We start from the raw sequence: 22693 nt of genomic DNA, 5'->3' as shown, positions 1-22693 counted from the left end.
TGATAAGTCGACAAACACCACGCCAGTTTTTTCTCCCTTCTCAAAACCGTCCTCTATGTATTGTGTTAGGCAGAGGACCTGGGCAGTGCAAGATTTACCTGGTCTGAATCCTGCTTGTTGTGGAATGATTTGCCTTTCTAGTTGTGGTGCTATTTTATTCAAGATAAGACGTTCATATAGCTTGAAAGGGCAGCACAGCAGCGATATTGGATGATAGTTCTTAGCATCATCTCTTGGTTTACCTGGCTTTGGGATAGCTACTACCTTGGCCTTCAACCATAGCTTAGGTATCGTCTTGTTTGACCAGCAGAGATTATAGAGTTCTAAAAGCCATTCCTTAGCTATGGGCCCTAGGTTCTGTATAAATTCATTAATGACGTCGTCGGGACCCGCGGCCTTCCTGGGTTTCAAGGAACTGATAGCAGCTTCCAGTTCTATTGAAGTGAAGTATGACTCAGGTGGTATTTCAGTCACTTGTGGCCTCTTATATGAGGTGGCAGTCTTACTGTTCCTGGTTGGTTTACCATTCAAAAGGAGCTGATGTGCGATTTGGTTAGCTGTTACGGAAACCTGATCTTTGGGGGCTGCCGGGTCGCTGGACAATCGCTTTATGAGGTTCCAAGCTCGTCTGCTACTGTGCTTCATGTCAAGACTCTCCAACGTATGTTTCCAGGACTCTTGTCTGTCTTTGCTTATAGTTTCAATTAGCTGATCCCCAAGTTTTATGGTTTCTTCACTGAAAGGGTCCATGCTGTACTGCTCCAGGTATTCGTTATATATTTGTTTCATGTCGTTGGAAACTCCAGGAATGTAGAGTGTTCTGCAGCCTCTAGGTATGCTGAGTCTTGCTGATCTTTTAACAGCTTGGACGAACTTTCCGTAGTTTTCAGTGTTTGATGGTAAATTTACGATTTCCATGTCTAAGGTGTCCGCAAATTTTTTTCCAGTTGGCCCTTTTGAAGTTAAAACGTCTTTTAAAGGGTACTTTTTGTGGCAGTATTACTGGTCTAAACTTTAGCATGATTGGTCTGTGTTGGGTCTTTGGGATAGGGTTGAGAACGAATTTGTTGCATGACCCGGACAAGGTTTTGGAAACAAATATGAGGTCTGGGTTATACCCTCTCTTCCATCTTGCACTGTTAAATGACGCAGGCTGTTTCTGATCATGGATGAGATTCAGCTCGTGTTCTTCTGCCCAGCTTTCCAGTAGTTCTCCATCCTCATTTGTGTCTTGATAGCCCCACACTCTATTGTGACAGTTAAAGTCTCCCATTATTAGTTGTGGGTGACAGACATGTTGGCTGAAAGCAAACCTTTCCCCTGGCGGTTTATATATTGATGACACCGTAATGCTTCCGATAGTAACAGAAATGATTTCAGTGTTGTTAACGGTGTAAACTTGAATGTTGGATACTTTGATTCCGGGCCGAATAAACAGAGCACTTCCATATTGGTCGTGAGGGCACTCCTTCACCAAGGTCATCCCAGGAATATTTGGACGGCGTTGTGATGGCCCTCTATGTGTCTCCTGGAGGCACAGGACGTCGCAGGAATGAAGTTTACATGTGTTGGATATAAGTTCTTCTTTTTCAGATGATATGCCCTCGATGTTGAGAGATATGACTGTCAAACATGGCTCTGAAAAGGGCCTTTCCTTCGTTTTAGATTCTGAATACATGTCGTTTTAGACGTAGCTCAGTGTGTGGAAGGATCTGCCGGTATTTACCGTTGCCCAGGGGACGCCCGACTGTACTTATACAATCTTCTGGGAGGCTCCTTCCTTGTCCACCAGATGTGGTAACAACACTAAACAGGAACATTACTTACGCTGTCTGGCGGCAGTTATACTTGTCGCAGAGATATTCAACTCTAATTGTTTACATAGCCGGTAATGATGTGTACATATATGAAGTTACGTTGACATCCGATACTTTTTTTGTCCGGTAGTGTATTTTGTCTCTGGTTAGGAAACGTTCTGCTGTCTCAAACAGATAAGTGACCCACTGTAGTCGTTTCTATGCTCTTTCGACTGCACTACTGTCATGAAAGTGTCATTAACAAAAAGAAAGAAGTGCTAATATGAAAATACCGACATATTCGGCGTATGCTATGAAAAGTAAATGTGCAGAACTATAGAGAAATAGTCAGAATGTTCTGAACGACCGTGAAGAAATATATTTTGGTGTTGTACCTGAGCGATGTTGCCGACATAAAGGTCATATAAGATATTACTGTGTCCTTATCATTATTTTACAAACTTTAACCGCATGCTAATTGTCGGTCTTCCTGAATATATCGTGAAAGTTCAGTCCGGGCGGTGTTTAAAGATGCTACAGTGATTCGTGTATGCCCATGGGCCGAAGGGAACAGGATGACTCGGGAAACTGGTGATAAACCGTGACATGTCAGAATAGAATTACTGACACCTCACCCTTATAACAGACGAGCTGGTTTCAAATCCTCACCCGACCACTCAGCTTCAAGTTTTCCATGGTTCCCTAAATAGCTCAAGAGTAATGGCGAAGATTGCTCGGTCAGTTTTCCACACCATCCTTGGTGAATCTGAGCTTGAGCTCCTTGTCGTCGTCGGAAATTAAGTAAGTCCTACTCTTCTTCCCATATAGCAATGACAGATTACGGCGCTTCGGTTTGATTGTTAACACGTTAGGCTTTGCTCAAACTCTGTAATCCACTTTTGTATGCTGTGTCATTGACTGCTTACTGGGTATAGATATCTCTGACGCCGGACTCCTGCTGCAATATATCCCTCATTAAGGTGACCTGGAGTCGACAGGGCCCAAAAATTGGAATTTTTATTTACTAAAATTCTGTGATTATTTCCGATTCTAAAAATATATTCGTAATGTATAGCACCTCATCGTTTCCGTGTTGAAATGCCTTTCTAAAGCAGATGCGGTGCGTGAGTGCCTAGCTGTCACACTACTGTCAAACACCAAAACCTTGCCTAGAACGACTTGTTGTTTAATTTGGACGCCGCTGTTTCCACAGAAACTAATTTGTGTAACATCCTTGGCGAACATATCGACTGTACAATGAGCAGTGATTTGTTGCAATCGATCTTCAAGACAACACATGTAGATTACACGAGTTTACTTACGTTTTTCGTGTGCGTTCGTGTTGTAAACGTGTTGTTGTGACTTCATATTGTAATCACTTTACATCGTGAAATGCCAAAAACGAATAGTTTATTTTCAGTCGTAAGTTTTACGGTAATCAATACATGCGTGTTGTTAGAAATTGTAAAAATGAAGAAATTGTTACGCCGCAGTGAAGTGAGATTAGGACTAAAAGTTCGCCGGACAGTGCTTCAAAACGCAAATTGAAAAATATTACCAAAAATGAACAAGATTTTGGTGCAGTGCTAAAATAACGGTTACATTTTAATTAGTAAGTGCATGCTTTCAAAAATTACTTTTTTCTGTTGCTAAATGTAAATACCATAATCGTGAAAAAATCCTTACATTTAGTGGCACCGTAAGTAAGAGAAGAGGCCATTCCAGCAAAATTGTAACGGAATGACAAGCGTGTAAAGTAACGAAATGTACAATGAAATCTCCTGTAACATGCACAAAATACAGTGAAGTGAATATTCGCCTTGCTTGTGCCATGGTATGTACTGGAAATGGATGAAATGCAGCCCATATATTCTGTGCCTATATTCTCCTAACGCCACCTGTCAAATTTGAGAGGTATTATAACCGTTTCCATAATGCCCTAACAGAAGTCAGCGAAGCATCTATGCAGTGAGCAGCAAAAGAAACTGTATATATTTGTCTGTCTACTAATATGGTTGATGAATTGGATGGTTCCTGGCAGAAGAGAGACCATACATCGCTGAATGGAGTTGTCACAGTTACCTCTTAGACGCAGGTAGCGTGCTGGACTCTGAGTGTCTGACAAAACAGTGCCAAGGCTATACCAATAATGTAAATGAACACAAATGTAACAAAAACTTAGAAGGTTTCGGTGGTGGTATGGTAAGTAAGTGGGTAGTCTCTATTTTGAGTAATACCTTGGTGACGGTGAATCTAAAGGCTTCGATAGTGTCGTGGCTGCCAAACCATATGATGAAACTGACATTTAAAAAAAATGGAATATATAGGACAAGTGCAGAAGAGAATTGAGGCAAGACTTAGGAAACTTTGCGAAAACAATTCTCTGATGGCAAAGCAACTGGTGGACAAGGCAGACTCGTCAAATCAGAAACAGAAAATCTTACAGAATATTATGGTCTAATCATCAGGAGAGACAGCGAAAATGTCAATAAGACGATAGAAACAATCTGGGCAACTCTGTTTCACAGAATATCCACTGATGAGCATCCTCAGCATTTACCATGCCTAAAAGGAAACGCTTCATGGTGTAAGTATAAGAGGTATGCAAATGGACAAAAACATACAAATGCACACCCCATGCCATAAACTGTTATGGTAGAACCAAAGCCAGTATGTGGAAAAACTCAGAATCCGAGTGAAAGCTTTAGTAGCTGCATTTCAGAACACTTGCAAAAATTGTTTGTGTTGGAATGTCATATTTTCAGATTTGTGTGATTGACGCCCCAATATGTTTTAATGATGGACTAACAAGCAGATTAAAGTAGACTAGGCATCAAAACTGGAGAGGAAATAAAAGTGGCTGCTAGGAGTGAACAAACAACATGTTCCTGAAGCCGAAAAAGCTGCTGAAAACATGACAAAGGAGACAAGAAATATAAAGAAAAGACGAAAACTAAAAATGATGAAAAGAACACTCAGAATCAAAAAGGCTATTGAGCTCTCATGTTTTGATATGTTGTCATTGAGGAAAAATGACATGAAAATCTTTAGTTTAAGTTTCCAGTAATCAACGTTTTTGCACACTTAAATATCATTATCTCATCCATTATTAAAGCTACAAAAACAAAATTTTGCTTGAATAATAATATAGTGCTTGCCTACACGTTGAACCACATCATACAACAATGTACTAAATATTTTGAGCATGGGCATGTCATTTGTCTTAAATTATTAGGAGAAAAAACTTACTTCTAAAAAACATATTTTTAAAAATACATAGAACAACAAACTGGTAAATATTTCTGGTTTACTGTTTCAGCAAGATAAAAATTAAAATAACAAAACTTGTTTTGACCTTTTATTTTGAACAGTGTGGAGGTACAGTGCACCCAAAACAAAATTACACGTAGTTCAGTATGTAAGATAAAAATCAGTATTCGTTCCACTTCATTTTTTTCGTATACAGTTTACAATATACTAATTATTTGGTTAAAATTCCATTACAGGTTTCTATTAAAGGTTTCAGATTGTTAAATTTCAGAATACTAGTAAGAACTACAGGCCATGACGTCCATGTCCCCTTGTTATAAGTGGAAGTATCCGACAAACACTTTGTCTTCATTGATGAGTCTAGCAGCACTACAGTGAAGACATAGTAGGAGTAAGACCACAAATTTGAGTGACAGTTCCCAGAATGCATTATCCAGTTGCGCACCGAACAATCCTCAAGCATGATGATCTAAAGCATCTTTTGATAAGTTGGCCGATCCCTGTTGCTCAGAAGAGTGTGTATGCTCACGGAAGTTATTAATCTAGAAGAAGGCCCGTCCCTCAGCTTTTATTTTTTTAAGTTTCGTGGAACTTTCGATACGACTTCTTCTCTGGATAACAGACGTCACATCTTTTCAGTCTGTCGTACATAATGAAATATCACTCATTCAACAATTGTGGGCTTCGTCAGTGAACCTCATGCTAATGTTACTCATGTAGCAGATCGATTGAAGGTTTTTCGAAAGAAAAAAAAAGGAAACCAAAAACACTTACCACGGATATGGTAGAGGGCTTTTTGTTTCTGTCAATTTCGTCTCTAATAATCTAGATACTGTAGATAAGGCATCATACGGTAACATTCCTTCCTTATTCACAAATCAACACACGGCATCTTTGAACCTGGATATGAATCATTTGTAACGTAGCTACTCCGTGCTGTACACTCATGAGAGATTGCATTAGACCCAGTAGCATGAAGCACCCACTAGCCTTTCGCCCTGGTAATGAAGGCAATGCTTCATGGCTTGAACGCTGTGAGACACTGAAAGCATTAATGAGCTATCCTGATCCAGACCACTCAACATTACCCGCCTCTATAGGGGAATGATCGAAGATGTATCCATGGCGCACATTGGCACGATAGTGTCCCAAATGTAGGACTGAGATTAGGTGAAGTGAAAAAGGAGAGGGAGGCGCTCTCATGTGGGTGCCGCCTTTGTTTCTCAGCTGGCAAGATGTGCCTTCAGCAATGCAACGAGCCACTCATCGCTTACGAACTGTGTTGGAATGGTTTGAGGAATACTCCGTAGAAATGAGGATGCATGTGAGACCTTCAGCTCTCCTGAAAACACTTCCGTTAAGTACATCGGATATCAAGTAGTGAAACACGCAGTGATTTATTCATAGCCGATATCTTTCAAACAATATATGCAGGTGTATGTGCTCGATGTTCATCTACATCTACATGGATATTCTGCAAATCACATTTAAGTGCCTGGCAGAGGGTTCATCGAACCACCTTCACAGTTCTCAATTATTCCAATTTCGTACAGCGCGCGGAAAGAACGAACACCTATATCTTTCCGTACGAGCTATGATTTCCCTTATTTTATCGTGGTAATCGTTTCTCCCTATGTAGGTCAGTGTCAACAAAATATTTTCGCATTCGGAGGAGAAAGTTGGTGATGGGAATTTCGTGAGAAGATTCCGTCGCAACGAAAAAAGCCTTTCTTTTAATGATATCCAGCCCAACTCCTGCATATTTGCTGTGACATTCTCTCCCATATTTCGAAATAATACAAATCGTGCTGCCCTTCTTTGAACTGTTTCGATGTACTCCGTCAGTCCTATCTGGTAAGGATCCCACACCGCGCAGCAGTATTCTAAAAGAGGACGGACAAGCGTAGGGTAGGTAGTCTCCTTAGTAGATCTGGTACATTTTCTAAGTGTCCTGCCAATAAAACGCAGTCTTCGGTTAGCCTTCCCCACAACATTTTCTATGTTTTCCTTCCAATTTAAGTTGTTCGTAAAAGCCGTAAATTCAACTAAATAACTAGGTATTTAGTTGAATTTACGGCTTTTAGATTAGACTGATTTATAGTGTAACCGAAGTTTAACGCGTTCCTTTTAGCATTCATGTGGATGACCTCACACTTTTCGTTATTTAGGGTCAACTGGCAATTTTCGCACCATTCAGATATATTTTCTAAATCGTTTTACAATTTGTTTTGATCTTCTGATTACTGTATTAGTCGATAAACGATAGCGTCATCTGCATACAACCTAATACGGCTGCTCAGATTGTCTCCCAAATCGTTTATATAGATAAGGAACAGCAAAGGGCCTATAACACTACCTTGGGGAACGCCAGACGTCACTTCTGTTTTGCTCGACGACTTTCCGTCAATTACTACGAACTATGACCTCTCTGAGAGGAAATCACAAATGCAGTCACATAACTGAGACGATATTCCATAAGCACGTAATTTCACTACAAGCTGCTTGTGTGGTATAGTGTCAAAAGCCTTCCGGTAATCCAGAAATACGGAATCGATCTGAAATCCCTTGTCAATAACACTCAACACTTCGTGTGAATAGAGAGCTAGTTGTGTTTCACAGGAACGATGTTTTCTAAACCCATTTTGACTGTGTATCAATAGACCGTTTTCTTCGAGGTAATTCACAATGTTAGAACACAATATATGTTCCACAATCCTGCTGCATATCGACGTTAACGATATGAGCCTGTAATTTAGTGAATTACTAATACTACCTTTTTGAATATTGGTGTGACCTTTGCAACTTTCCTGTCTTTGGGTACGGATCTTTCGTCGAGCGAACGGTTGTATATGATTGTTAAGTATGGAGCTAATGCATCAGCATACTCCGAAAGGAACGTAATTGGTATACAGTCTGGACCAGAAGACTTGCTTTTATTAAGTGATTTAATTTGCTTCACTACTCCGAGGATATTTACTTCAACGTTACTCGTGTTGGCAGCTGTTCTCGATTCGAATTCTCGAATATTTACTTCGTCTTCTTTTGTGAAGGCATTTCGGAAGGCTGTTTTAGTAACTCTGCTCTGTCAGCACTGTCTTCGATAGTATCTCCATTGCTATCGCGCAGAGAAGGCATTGATTGTTTCTTGCTTTATGTCCAACTAACATGAAAGGAACAGCATTTTGGGTCCCCTTGATGACTGTTTTGAATTCATATACTTCTTCAATGTGCTATTTTCTGTTTGTGGTACGTTTCATGCAGCTGACCTTATTTGATCTGAAACTTCTCGATCCTGTATATATATCACGAATACATTCGCAGCCATAACTATTCTTCTAGATACTGCCAACTGCTTGTCAAATACCGAGTGGCAAAGAGCTTTGATTTTGCACTCATAGGATACGAAATAAAAACGGAACTCTTCAACATATTTTTTGTCCCTGTTCGTGAATTAAAATAATTCGCCATTTTTTGCAAGATAATTCCAAAACGAAAAAAGGCGAACCACGAAGGAATTATCCGAATGGGGCGGAAATCGGTAGATGTGATGCACATGTACAGACAAGCATAGGATTGCAGTTCCTGAAAAATGGAATGATATATTCAAGAGAAAGAGCTTCACACATTGAGCAAGTCAATAACGCATTGGCCTTTATGAAAGCAGTTATTCGGCATGACATTGATTGATAGTGTTGTTAGACGTCTTCCTGAGGGATATTGTGCCAAATTCTGTCCAAATGGCACATTAGATCGTCAAAATCCCGAGCTGGTTGGAGGGCCCTGGCCATAATGTTCCAAATGTTCTCAGTTGGGAGAGACCCGGCGACCTTTCTGGGCAGGATAGAGTTTGGCAAGCACAGAGAGAGGCAGTAGAAACTCTCGCCATGTGGGGGTAGGCATTATCTTGCTGAAATGTAAGGCCAAGATGGCTTGCCATGAAGGTCAATAAAACGGGGCGTAGAATATCGTCGGTGTAGCGCTGTGCTGTAAGGGAGCGGCAGATGACAATCAAAGGGGTCCTGCTACGAAAAGACATGGGAGCCCAGACCATTATTCCTTGTTATTGGGCAGTATGGCGGCCGACAGTCAAGTTGGTATCCAACTGCAATCCGGGGCGTCACCAGACCCGTCTTCGTTGGTCATCTGGGCTCAGTAAGATGCGGGACTCATCACTAAAGACAATTCTACTCCAGTCAACGAGATTCCAGGTCGTATATGCCCGTCAGCACTGCAAACGGGCTTGCTGGCGTGCAGAGGCAGTCGGCGCAAGGGGCACCGTCAGCTGAGCACCCTTTCTTTGAGCCGCCTATTAATGATCTTGGTTGTCACTGAGGCACCAGTTGTACGTCGTATCGATGATAATAATGAATACGGGGCTCTGAATGTCTCTCTGACGACTGCTTGGTCCTCTAGTTCTGTCGTCTCTCTGGGTCGACCGCTTCCTTCCTGACGTTGTGTTCATCCATGGTTCACTCATTCCTGCAAACATCGTCGAATAGTGGCATCGCTCCTCTTCCAACGTCGAAAGATTCGCTGATTATTCAGACCGGCTTTTTCAAATCCAGTTACACCTCCTCTCTCAAGTGTTGACATACCAAGTATGCTTGTATTGTTCAGGCGCCTGACTGCGAGGCATAGTTACTGTCCAGCTGCGGACTCCCTTCTTTTCAAAGTCTGTATGTTCTGACGGAAGACTTCAACTGTGAGCCAGTGCTGGATCACAATACTTAATCTCACTTATAGTCACGAGTTGTTAGAGCTGACTGGGTTCCCTACCTCTCCTAAGAGCAGATTGTTGAAGTGTTGATGGTTAGAGCAAGTGCGCCGTATCTTTTCAATATATGAACCGTTAGTAACAATGCCTAACGTGACGACGACAACGAACGCGCATGTTGGCAAGGCATTAATCACGAAACGTAATGCTGAAGGCAATTAATTATCTGTTGTCAAGATTATCGGATGTTGGTGACGTTTGTTCAAAATGGTTCAAATGGCTCTGAGCACTATGGGACTTAACATCTCAGGTCATCAGTCCCCTAGAACTTAGAACTACTTAAACCTAACTAACCTAAGGACATCAAACACATCCATGCCCGAGGCAGGATTCGAACCTGCGACCGTAGAGGTCGCGCGGTTCCAGACTGAAGCGCCCAGAATCGCTCGGCCACCAGCGGCCGGCAGGTGACGTTTGTCACAAAAAAAGTGAATAGCAAACGCGATACAAATAATATCAGAACTTCATAAGTATTTTGAACAAAGTCGTTCTATAATCCGACTGCAACTGTTGTGCCACAGACTGAATAACGCTGGCTGTGTCATAAGCTCCAATAAAGTGTTCGTGGAAAGTAGATGCTGCCGAAGATGTGACGTATGAACCAACAATTACGGGAAGATATTTAAATGGTTAATTAGTTAGTTGCACTTTGTGTCCAACATCAGGTCTAGTTTATGTGTGATGGCCGTCCTGTTTCCATGAACAAATGTAGGGGTACCTCTCCCACTGTGGGAGTAGCAGGTTTATGCATTCCACTGGTCGTATTGTGTTTGTGCATTTATCGTCAAACATATTTTAAGGACAAGTGTATTCCGTATGCTGATGCCGTTCCATAGTAAGGATGCTATTTTATAGATTATAACGCCCCAAATCACATTCCTCTGTTAATGCGTACTTTAATCAGATCCTGGTGTACTTCAAAGCTTCCCTGTCCTGCTAAACCACACGACCATTTTTTGTCCGTCATTGAGGGCACAATATGTTGCAGAGCGTGATTAATGGAACAACGCTGAAATGGAAAGAACTGACAACTTGCACACATTTACTTGGTGGTTCACATATTAACATTACTCGTACAGATGTTACATTGTTTTGGTAACTATCTATGTACTGTGTGGAGGGGCTGCTAACCATAACGACATTGATCGTACAATGTAAGCTTTCACGGCTGGTATTGACATAATCTAAAAATTCCGGGTTTTTAGGCCGTGGTCGATGTATAAAACTTTCTCCTAACGTTTCCTCTCCGACTGCGGGAGACATCTTCAGAGGTAAAATGGCTAATTGCCATTTTATCTCTGAAAATGCCTCCCGCAGTCGGAGAGGAAACGTTAGGAGAAAGTTTTACGCACCGACCACGGCCTAATAACACGGAAGTTTTAAGCGATGGCATAACGACACTAATGTCAGTAAGTGCTTCGAATTTCAGTTTAGTTTGAGACTTATTCTATGAACCAAGTGCAACATTTCGTTGTTATATGGATCAGGTCAGTATGTTCTAAGTACAAATAACCGAATGTATGATGTAGTCGTTTCAAAAATCTTGATACTTAATCGACTTGAGCTGCTATTTCATCCCATTCATTTTCACAATAACTACTTGTCTTATAAACACAACGATTTCTACACCTGTCAGATACATTAGAAAGGAAGCTACTGGGGAATCTGCTCAGCAGCAATCAAAATTAAACAGACGGAATCCTAAAGACAGTATTATGAGCTAAAAAACCAACAGTCGATAGTGGATGTTTCTTGCGGTACGAGGAGTTGACCGTCCAAGACGTGTGAGGCAGGTGCTTGTAAACTGCTAGCAAGTGTAGGACTGACATCGAGTTTTGATCTATCAGCAAATTTTAAATGGAGATTTCCGACCATCAGTTCGTTCTCTAAAAGTGCTCACTTCTGGACAATATACCATCTGTATAAAATATTTGGACGCTTTGCATACTTTTTGCACGTAAAAATCTATACGAATAAAAAAATGAATGTATCTGTTGAAAGGTCTCTGTTGGATTCCTTTCATGTTAATTTCTTAAATCTGTTGTCATTTACGGCATAAATTCCTCTTCTAAATTTACTGTGGTGTTTCTGACTATCTGGGAGGAGACTGAGCAGTGAAACGTGTTACTTTTATACATAAACAAGAACGATCTGTCACACTACTACACTTTAAAACACAGTTTATATGTAATTCATGTCACACAGTCTCATACGGAACCTACATCCGCTTTCTTTTATATACTGTATATGATAAGATAATGTCATCCCCCTTCCCTTCTGTGTGAAAGAATGAATGAATGAGCAAATGTATTTCTAGTTGCATGCTTGAGGGTAGCAGACAAGCCTGTCTGCTAGAGAACAGTAGGACCAACGTCGGAACAGGTAGCTACGCTTTCTAAAAGCAGAGAGGTTTCTATTCTTAGTATGGTCCTGTCCGTTCCTTGTCATGTTGGTATAGGGAGCTGCCTCTCTGGTCAATTCCGTTTGTATTTGTGAGGCACCCCTCAGGTAGGAGCCCAAGTCAGTCTGTCTGCGGCGAGCGTCTGAAGTGGTAAGATCTCCGGCTAAGCGCGTGTCTGCTAAGTCCGTAGGACAATGGATTTCTTAAGTTCAGCCTAACTGAAAATTTAATCACCTTTATTTCAGGTATAATATCTAAAATATCTAATGTTATCTTAAATTGCAGTGTAATTCGCGTGTGAAGTTCAGAATATCTTCCGGTAGTTGCTTTGTCACTACTTTGTGAGTAAAGTGGAACCACGTGTTGATCAGTAACTCTAACTAAGATCATCAATCTTAAATGCGAATGTGCGTGAGATTATAACGTCTCGTCTTGACAATGTTTTTCAATATAGCAACTTTTCTTAATGTTCAACCCACGTGGGGTGTACTTTGTGAGACCAGTACCACGTGCTTATGCAATTGCTTGACCCATCAGGTTAATAGTAAGACGATAGTAACCAGTTCGAGGTTTTTCTTTGGTAAATTGCGTTTCGATGTAATTTATTTTAATTATCAAAATTATTGTGGAGTTACACTCTTTGTGTAAACCAAGTTGACCACGTGAGGCATGTGGTGTAAGCATCAAAGTAGCCCTCAGCTATTCTTCTCGGGAAGATTTCACACAGAGTTAGTATGAATTTAGTATACCAGTGTGTGGTAATCTCATGACGGACAGGATTGCGCTACGAACGCTACTTCTTTGGGTGAAAATTGAATCGGTTGGTTGTGGTTAATTTCCTCTTGCATATGTTTCAACGTTCTTTGTGTGTTATTTTATGAATGCAGTGTTGTATGCAGTCTCCCAATCTTGGCTCCATATTTGATGTGTTCTGTAAGATTAAAAACTCACATTTTCACAATCCTAAATAAGGCAACAGTTTAGTTATGAATCAAGTTTAATATGCTGAAATTTCAATGATCAATGTTAAAATAAATGTCCATTTATAAACTGATTTATTTCCTTTTATTTAAATTGTCTTCTTTTTCTTTATATATATATATATATATATATATATATATATATATATATATATATATATATATATATATATATATATATATATCACCGGTTATCATAAGATGAATACTAAAAAATTATAATTAATGTTAGTCTGGTTGGGAATTTGGTAAGCTAGACTGGATACCTGGTGAAACAGTTGCGCAGTAATGCAAGGTTAACTTCCTCACATAGCTCACAGCTTTTAAACCACTTTTGTGGTCTTGAATATCAGCACCGCTTACACCTCAAATTAATGCAACAACATTACACTGTTTATGTTCGAGGATAGCCCTGGAGCTCATTGTGTATTTTCTGTCGAAACTGGTACCTATATACCATTTATGTAAAAGCGTATGGCTGAGTAAGACCCTCACACCACCGTCCATAACACATTTAGGAGTGGGATGGGGTAGCAGTATGAAGAAGTGACCTAAAAATAACTTAAAACGAACAATACTGGTGCGCATCCATAGTTTTTTGGAATTGCTGGGTTGACATTTAACCGTAGAGGTGAGGTTGGAGGTAGAAAAGGGTGCCATGAATAGTATATCTCTGGAATGCTTGGCGCAATTTCAGTCACATTTGGTACACATATGGCTTACTACCTATGAAAATATACTGTTGATGTAAAACAATCTTAGTAACCCTGTGCGTAATGCTGGGAAACCGGTTGTATGTTAGCATAGCTCTAGAATGCCAAGGGCTATTTCAGATAAAATTGATACATGTATTACTATCTTAAAAAACGTTCCATTGGGGTAAAATGCCGCTAGCACACTTAGAGGGGAGGTGCGAGTGTGAAGGATTAACGTGTAAAAATATTCAAAAAATTACATTACTAGCGTAAATACCATTGTTTTTGGTGTCGCTAGGCTGGTGACAGCCGTAATGACATTTAATATGCGGGAGTATGAGTGAGGATGAAAAGAAAATGCACGTAAAAAATAATCAAAGAGAACTGTCATTTATCAAGAATAGATTCATGCCCCTGGCAGGAAAACTACAAATTTTGTTTTGAATTAATATCACACAAAACTGTGAAAGATTTTACGATGTAATTTGTATACTTAATTCACCTATTTAAAAAATATGAAGAAAGTAAGTTTCTTTTTTACACCATGCAGACATACATACTTTACCCATTATGGTACGATATCTGTGATAAGAGTGTGATAAATAAGTAACTGGTTATACCACGTAGTCATATAATGGAAAGAAGAAAAGGCGAACAAAATAATACACACGACCCTGTACCTTGAGGGAAAATAGTGTTGAGTCAGTGAAAATAGTGTTGAGTCAGTTTGTAGCTTTTTTCCGATAATGAGATGCGTACTTCGTAGTAAAGAAGCAGAAAACAACATACTAAGAAGCGAAATACGTAACTGCAATAATGAAAAAATGTGAACACAAAATTATCAGAGTAAAGAAACTCAAAAGAAGTTTCACATATTTTTCTGTTCCTCTCGTCAAATGCTTATGACTTGCAGTTCTTCGAGTATATCACAGAATTTGCCTTGTCAAACATATGTTATGCGAGGACAGAGAAATGGTCGGATTTCTTCCTTCACACGTTTGAAGTCTTCCCCCATGAACCATGGACCTTGCCGTTGGTGGGGAGGCTTGCGTGCCTCAGCGATACAGATGGCCGTACCGTAGGTGCAACCACAACGGAGGGGTATCTGTTGAGAGGCCAGACAAACATGTGGTTCCTGAAGAGGGGCAGCAGCCTTTTCAGTAGTTGCAGGGGCAACAGTCTGGATGATTGACTGATCTGGCCTTGTAACATTAACCAAAACGGCCTTGCTGTGCTGGTACTGCGAACGGCTGAAAGCAAGGGGAAACTACAGCCGTAATTTTTCCCGAGGACATGCAGCTTTACTTTATGATTAAATGATGATGGCGTCCTCTTGGGTAAAATATTCCGGAGATAAAATAGTCCCCCATTCGGATCTCCGGGCGGGGACTACTCAAGAGGACGTCGTTATCAGGAGAAAGAAAACTGGCATTCTACGGATCGGAGCGTGGAATGTCAGATCCCTTAATCGGGCAGGTAGGTTAGAAAATTTAAAAAGGGAAATGGATAGGTTAAAGTTAGATATAGTGGGAATTAGTGAAGTTCGGTGGCAGGAGGAACAAGACTTTTGGTCAGGTGATTACAGAGTTATAAATACAAAATCAAATAGGGGTAATGCAGGAGTAGGTTTAATAATGAATAAAAGAATAGGAGTGCGGGTTAGCTACTACAAACAGCATAGTGAACGCATTATTGTGGCCAAGATAGACACAAAGCCCATGCCTACTACAGTAGTACAAGTTTATATGCCAACTAGCTCTGCAGATGATGATGAAATTGATGAAATGTATGACGAGATAAAAGAAATTATTCAGGTAGTGAAGGGAGACGAAAATTTAATAGTCATGGGTGACTGGAATTCGTCAGTAGGAAAAGGGAGAGAAGGAAACATAGTAGGTGAATATGGACTGGGGGGAAGAAATGAAAGAGGAAGCCGCCTTGTAGAATTTTGCACAGAGCATAACTTAATCATAGCTAACACTTGGTTCAAGAATCATAAAAGAAGGTTGTATACCTGGAAGAATCCTGGAGATACTAATAGGTATCAGATAGATTATATAAGGGTAAGACAGAGATTTAGGAAACAGGTTTTAAATTGTAAGACATTTCCAGGGGCAGATGTGGATTCTGACCACAATCTATTGGTTATGAACTGCAGATTGAAACTGAAGAAACTGCAAAAAGGTGGGAATTTAAGGAGATGGGACCTGGATAAACTGAAAGAACCAGAGGTTGTACAGAGTTTCAGGGAGAGCATAAGGGAACAATTGACAGGAATGGGGGAAAGAAATACCGTAGAAGAAGAATTGGTAGCTCTGAGGGATGAAGTAGTGAAGGCAGCAGAGGATCAAGTAGGTAAAAAGACGAGGGCTAATAGAAATCCTTGGGTAACAGAAGAAATATTGAATTTAATTGATGAAAGGAGAAAATATAAAAATGCAGTAAATGAAGCAGGCAAAAGGGAATACAAACGTCTCAAAAATGAGATCGACAGAAAGTGCAAAATGGCTAAGCAGGGATGGCTAGAGGACAAATGTAAGGATGTAGAGGCTTGTCTCACTAGGGGCAAGATAGATACTGCCTACAGGAAAATTAAAGAGACCTTTGGAGAGAAGAGAACCACTTGTATGAATATCAAGAGCTCAGATGGCAACCCAGTTCTAAGCAAAGAAGGGAAGGCAGAAAGGTGGAAGGAGTATATAGAGGGTCTATAGAAGGGCGATGTACTTGAGGACAATATTATGGAAATGGAAGAGGATGTAGATGAAGATGAAATGGGAGATAAGATACTGCGTGAAGAGTTTGACAGAGCACTGAAAGACCTGAGTCGAAACAAGGCCCCGGGAGTAGACAACATTCCATTAGAACTACTGATGGCCTTGGGAGAGCCAGTCATGACAAAACTCTACCATCTGGTGAGCAAGATGTATGAGACAGGCGAAATACCCACAGACTTCAAGAAGAATATAATAATTCCAATACCAAAGAAAGCAGGTGTTGACAGAGGTGAAAATTACCGAACTATCAGTTTAATATGTCACAGCTGCAAAATACTAACGCGAATTCTTTACAGACGAATGGAAAAACTGGTAGAAGCGGATCTCGGGGAAGATCAGTTTGGATTCCGTAGAAATGTTGGAACACGTGAGGCAATACTAACCTTACGACTTATCTTAGAAGAAAGATTAAGAAAAGGCAAACCTACGTTTCTAGCATTTGTAGACTTAGAGAAAGCTTTTGACAACGTTAACTGGAATACTCTCTTTCAAATTCTGAAGGTGGCAGGGGTAAAATACAGGGAGCGAAAGGCTATGTACAATTTGTACAGAAACCAGATGGCAGTTATAAGAGTCGAGGGGCATGAAAGGGAAGCAGTGGTTGGGAAAGGAGTGAGACAGGGTTGTAGCCTCTCCCCGATGTTATTCAATCTGTATATTGAGCAAGCAGTAAAGGAAACAAAAGAAAAATTCGGGGTAGGTATTAAAATTCATGGAGAAGAAGTAAAAACTTTGAGGTTCGCCGATGACATTGTAATTCTGTCAGAGACAGCAAAGGACTTGGAAGAGCAGTTGAACGGAATGGATGGTGCCTTGAAGGGAGGATATAAGATGAACATCAACAAAAGCAAAACGAGGATAATGGAATGTAGTCAAATTAAATCAGGTGATGCTGAGGGGATTAGATTAGGAAATGAGACACTTAAAGTAGTAAAGGAGTTTTGCTATTTAGGGAGTAAAATAACTGATGATGGTCGAAGTAGAGAGGATATAAAATGTAGACTGGCAATGGCAAGGAAATCGTTTGTGAAGAAAGGAAATTTGTTAACATCGAGTATAGATTTAAGTGTCAGGAAGTCGTTTCTGAAAGTATTTGTATGGAGTGTAGCCATGTATGGAAGTGAAACATGGACGATAACCAGTTTGGACAAGAAGAGAATAGAAGCTTTCGAAATGTGGTGCTACAGAAGAATGCTGAAGATAAGGTGGGTAGATCACGTAACTAATGAGGAGGTATTGAATAGGATTGGGGAGAAGAGAAGTTTCTGGCACAACTTGACTAGAAGAAGGGATCGGTTGGTAGGACATGTTTTGAGGCATCAAGGGATCACAAATTTAGCATTGGAGGGCAGCGTGGAGGGTAAAAATCGTAGAGGGAGACCAAGAGATCAATACACTAAGCAGATTCAGAAGGATGTAGGTTGCAGTAGGTACTGGGAGATGAAGAAGCTTGCACAGGATAGAGTAGCATGGAGAGCTGCATCAAACCAGTCTCAGGACTGAAGACCACAACAACAACAACAACGTTTGAAGTGAAAAGGACTAGAAGACCCACTCTTACGCCACCGTCAAATCAACAATATCAGACATTTATACACTTCCTTATGACATGAAATCTAGCAGGTGAAATGTTTGACAAAGTCAGTGTGATGAAGACTTCGACCTGCAAAACTATTTTAAATCGTACCTTATCTCACTCTGAAGAACATCTAGTACTCTGTTGAGGAATTTCTGACCCGAGAGGTTTTCGTTCTTTATTATGGTAAGCTGGAGCTAGAAGTCCTTCCGCTCTACGACCGACACGCATTTTCAGTGGTGGACTATCCTTACAAGAACACACCGGCAATGAAGTAACAAACATAGCAATTGCTGCATCCACGGTTCATTTCATACTAAAAGACGCCATATGATGAAATCTATAACACCTTTCGTAAAACAATATCACTGTCTTTTACGTCATTAACTACTCCTCAACATTTCTAATTAAGTCTATCCGTAATATTCGTCCTGTCCATTAGTTTATAAATATAAAACTTACGTGGTTTGTAGCTGCCGCGTGCCTTCCCTAACTCACGAGCATGTAGTACTACCGAGATTATCCGTGGTTTCCTTACGTGGAATTTTATCTGGACGTTCCATTGTGACCCATTATGATGAGGTCCCATTATCATCTATGAGCTTTCCGGTACGAAGGTCACGTCACTGCGCTAAACTCTCGTTCTCATCTCGCAGAGATTTATCTGGGACAGAGATAACAGCATATCGTCCACAGCAGCGTGACGTGAAGTGGAATAGTGGTTATCACAGCGTGAAGGGAGCAGCTTCTTATGCAACTCGTGGACATGTGCCCTGACATGAAAATACGCAACAAAATTCGAATGCGGACAATTTCAGTGATCTCACAAATATTAACAGAAAATGACGTAACACTGTATTTCCGGTGGTTTCGTGTATGAAACTGCTATGGAGATGGATGCAGAACATACACTACTGGCCATTACAATTGCTACACCAAGAAGAAATCAAGATGATAAACGGGTATTCATTGGACAAATATATTATACTAGAACTGACATGTGATTGCATTTTCACGCAATTTGGGTGCATACATCCTGAGAAATCAGTACCCAGAACAACCACCTCTGGGCGTAATAACGGACTTGATACGTCTGTGCATTGAGTCAAACAGAGCTTGGATGGCGTGTACAGGTACAGCTGCGCATTCAGCTTCAACTCGATACCACAGTTCATCAAGAGTAGTGACTGGCGTATTGTGACGAGCCAGTTGCTCGGCCACCATTGACCAGACGTTTTCATTTGGTGAGAGATCTGGAGAATGTGCTGGCCAGGGAAGCAGTCGAACATTTTCTGTATCCAGAAAGGCCAGTTCAGGACCTGCAACATGCGGTCGTGCATTATCCTGCTGAAATGTAGGGTTTCGCAGGGATCGAATGAAGGATAGAGCCACGGGTCGTAACACATCTGAAATGTAACGTCTACCGTTCAAAGTGCCGTCAATGTGAGCAAGAGGTGACCGAGACGTGTAACCAATGGCACCCCATACCATTACGAAGGATGATACGCCAGTATGGCGATGACGAATACACGCTTCCAATGTGCGTTCACCGCGATGTCGCCAAACACGGCTGCGACCATCATGATGCTGTAAACAGAACCTGGATTCATCCGAAAATATGACGTTTTGCCATTCGTGCACCCAGGTTCGTCGTTGAGTACACCATCGCAGGCGCTTCTGTCCGTGATGCAGCGTCAAGGGTAACAGCAGCCATGGTCTCCGAGCTGATAGTCCACGCTGCTGCAAACGTCGTCGAACTGTTCGTGTAGATGGTTGTTGTCTTGCAAATGTCCCCATCTGTTGACTCAGGGATCAAGACGTGGCTGCACGATCCGTTACAGCCATACGGATAAGATGCCTGTCATCTCGACTGTTAGAGATACGAGGCCGCTGGGATCCAGCACGGCGTTCCGTATTATCCTCCTGAACCCACCGATTCCATATTCTGCTAACAGTCATTGGATTTCGACCAACACGAGCGGCAATGTCGCGAAACGATAAACAGCAATCCAACCTTTATCAAAGTCGGAAACGTGATGGTACGCATTTCTCCTCCTTACATGAGGCATCACTACATTTCACTAGGCAACGCCGGTCAACTGGTGTTTGTGTATGAGAAATCGGTTGGGAACTTTCCTCATGTCAGCACGTTGTAGGTGTCGCCACCGGCGCCAACCTTGTGTGAATGCTCTGAAAAGCTAATCATTTGCATATCACAGCATCTTCTTCCTGTCGGTTAAATTTCGCGTCTGTAGCACGTCATCTTCATGGTGTAGCAATTCTATTGGTCAGTAGTGTATATGCTGTAGACAATAGGTAATATTAGTACCGCAAAGAAGCAACATACAGATGTATACTATTTAACAGTTGCATTGGAGTCATCGGTCGTGTCTTGCAGCAAACAGTTACTTCGTTTACACAAATGGAACAGTTCACAGCGAAACTCGATTGTTACGTCTGCAGAAAAATGGTGATTGTGTAAGTAAGGTTGGCAGTGTGAAGTGAGTTGAATGACCGAAGTGGTGTCAGTACATAAATATATAGGTTACCCGCCGTTGCCCAGTTACTTATTAATATTAGTCTTTATGAGATAGGGAGGGGCATTAAATATTTTCTACACTATGGTTTACTGTATGGTAGCTTTACTGTATGGTTAAATGGCGATGGCGTCCACTTGGGTAAAATATTCCGGTGGTAAAATAGTCCCCCATTCGAATTTCCGGGCGGGGACTACTCAAGAGGACGTCGTTATCAGGAGAAAGCAAACTGGCATTCTACGGATCGGAGCGTGGAATGTCAGATCCCTTAATCGGGCAGGTAGGTTCCAAAATTTAAAAAGGGAAATGGATAGGTTAAAGTTAGATATAGTGGTAATTAGTGAAGTTCGGTGGCAGTAGGAACAAGACTTTTGGGCAGGTGAATACTGGTTTATAAATACAAAATCAAATAGGGGTAATGCAGGAGTAGGTTTAATAATGAATAAAAAATAGGAGTACGGGTAAGCTACTACAAACAGCATAGTGAACGCATTATTGTGGCCAAGATAGACACGAAACCCTTGTCTACTACAGTATACAAGTTTATATGCCAACTAGCTCTGCAGATGATGGAGAAATTGATGAAATGTATGATGAGATAAAAGAAATTATTCAGGTAGTGAAGGGAGATGAAAATTTAATAGTCATGGGTGACTGGAATTCGAGAGTAGGAAAAGGGAGAGAAGGAAACATAGTAGGTGAATATGGATTTGGGGTAAGAAATGAAAGAGGAAGCCGTCTGGTAGAATTTTGCACAGAGCATAACTTAATCATAGCTAACACTTGGTTCAAGAAGCATAAAAGAAGGTTGAACACATGGAAGAATCCTGGAGATACTAGAAGGTATCAGATAGATTATATAATGGTAAGACCGAGATTTAGGAACCAGGTTTTAAATTGTAAGACATTTCCAGAAGCAGATGTGGACTCTGACCACAATCTATTGGTTATGGACTGTAGATTAAAACTAAGGAAACTGCAAAAAGGTGGGAATTTAAGGAGATGGGACCTGGATAAACTGAAAGAACCAGAGGTTGTACAGAGTTTCAGGGAGAGCATACGGGAACAATTGACAGGAATGGGCGAAAGAAATATAGTAGAAGAAGAATGGGTAGCTCTGAGGGATGAAGTGGTGGTGGCAGCAGAGTATCAAATAGGTAAAAAGACGAGGGTTAGTAGAAATCCTTGGGAAACAGACGAAATATTGAATTTAATTGATGAAAGGAGAAAATATAAAAATGCAGTAAATGAAGCAAGCAAAAAGGAATACAAACGTATCAAAAATGAGATCGACAGGAAGTGCAAAATGTCTAAGCAGGGACTACTAGAGGACAAATGTAAGGATGTAGAGGCTTATCTCACTAGAGGTAAGATAGATACTGCCTACAGGAAAATTAAAGAGACCTTTGGAGAAAAGAGAGCCACTTGTATGAATATCAAGAGCTCAGATGGAAGCCCAGTTCTAAGCAAAGAAGGGAAAGTAGAAAGGTAGTAGGAGTATATAGAGGGTCTATAGAAGGGCGATGTACTTGAGCACAATATTATGGAAATGGAAGAGGAGGTAGATGAAGATGAAATGGGAGATACGATACTGCGTGAAGAGTTTGACAGAGCACTGAAAGACCTGAGTCGAAACAAGGCCCCGGGAGTAGACAACAATCCATTAGAACTACTAACGGCCTTGGGAGAGCCAGTCATGACAAAACTCTACCATCTGGTGAGCAAGATGGGTGAGACAGGCGAAATACCCTCAGACTTCAAGAAGAATATAATAATTCCAATCCCAAAGAAAGCAGGTGTTGACAGATATGAAAATTACCGAACTATCAGTTTAATATGTCACAGCTGCGAAATACTAACACAAATTCTTTACATACGAATGGAAAA

The 22693-nt window shown here is 40.9% G+C and overlaps 1 protein-coding gene across 1 annotated transcript in view; it reads right to left on the bottom strand.

The window, feature by feature from the left end:
• Positions 1–18757, bottom strand: part of LOC126252026 (UDP-glucosyltransferase 2-like) — a 167797-nt gene extending 149040 nt beyond the window's left edge. The window contains exon 1 of the mRNA XM_049952812.1: positions 18732–18757. The gene's annotated coding sequence lies outside the window, so the exon portion shown is untranslated. The remainder of the gene's footprint in view (positions 1–18731) is intronic.
• Positions 18758–22693: the final 3936 nt, after the last annotated feature.

The sequence above is a fragment of the Schistocerca nitens genome, chromosome 4, assembly GCF_023898315.1.
Source record: "Schistocerca nitens isolate TAMUIC-IGC-003100 chromosome 4, iqSchNite1.1, whole genome shotgun sequence".
Taxonomy (NCBI): Eukaryota; Metazoa; Arthropoda; class Insecta; order Orthoptera; family Acrididae; genus Schistocerca; species Schistocerca nitens.
The sequence above is the reverse complement of the archived record's forward strand: the minus strand, read 5'-3'. Positions and strand labels throughout refer to the sequence as shown.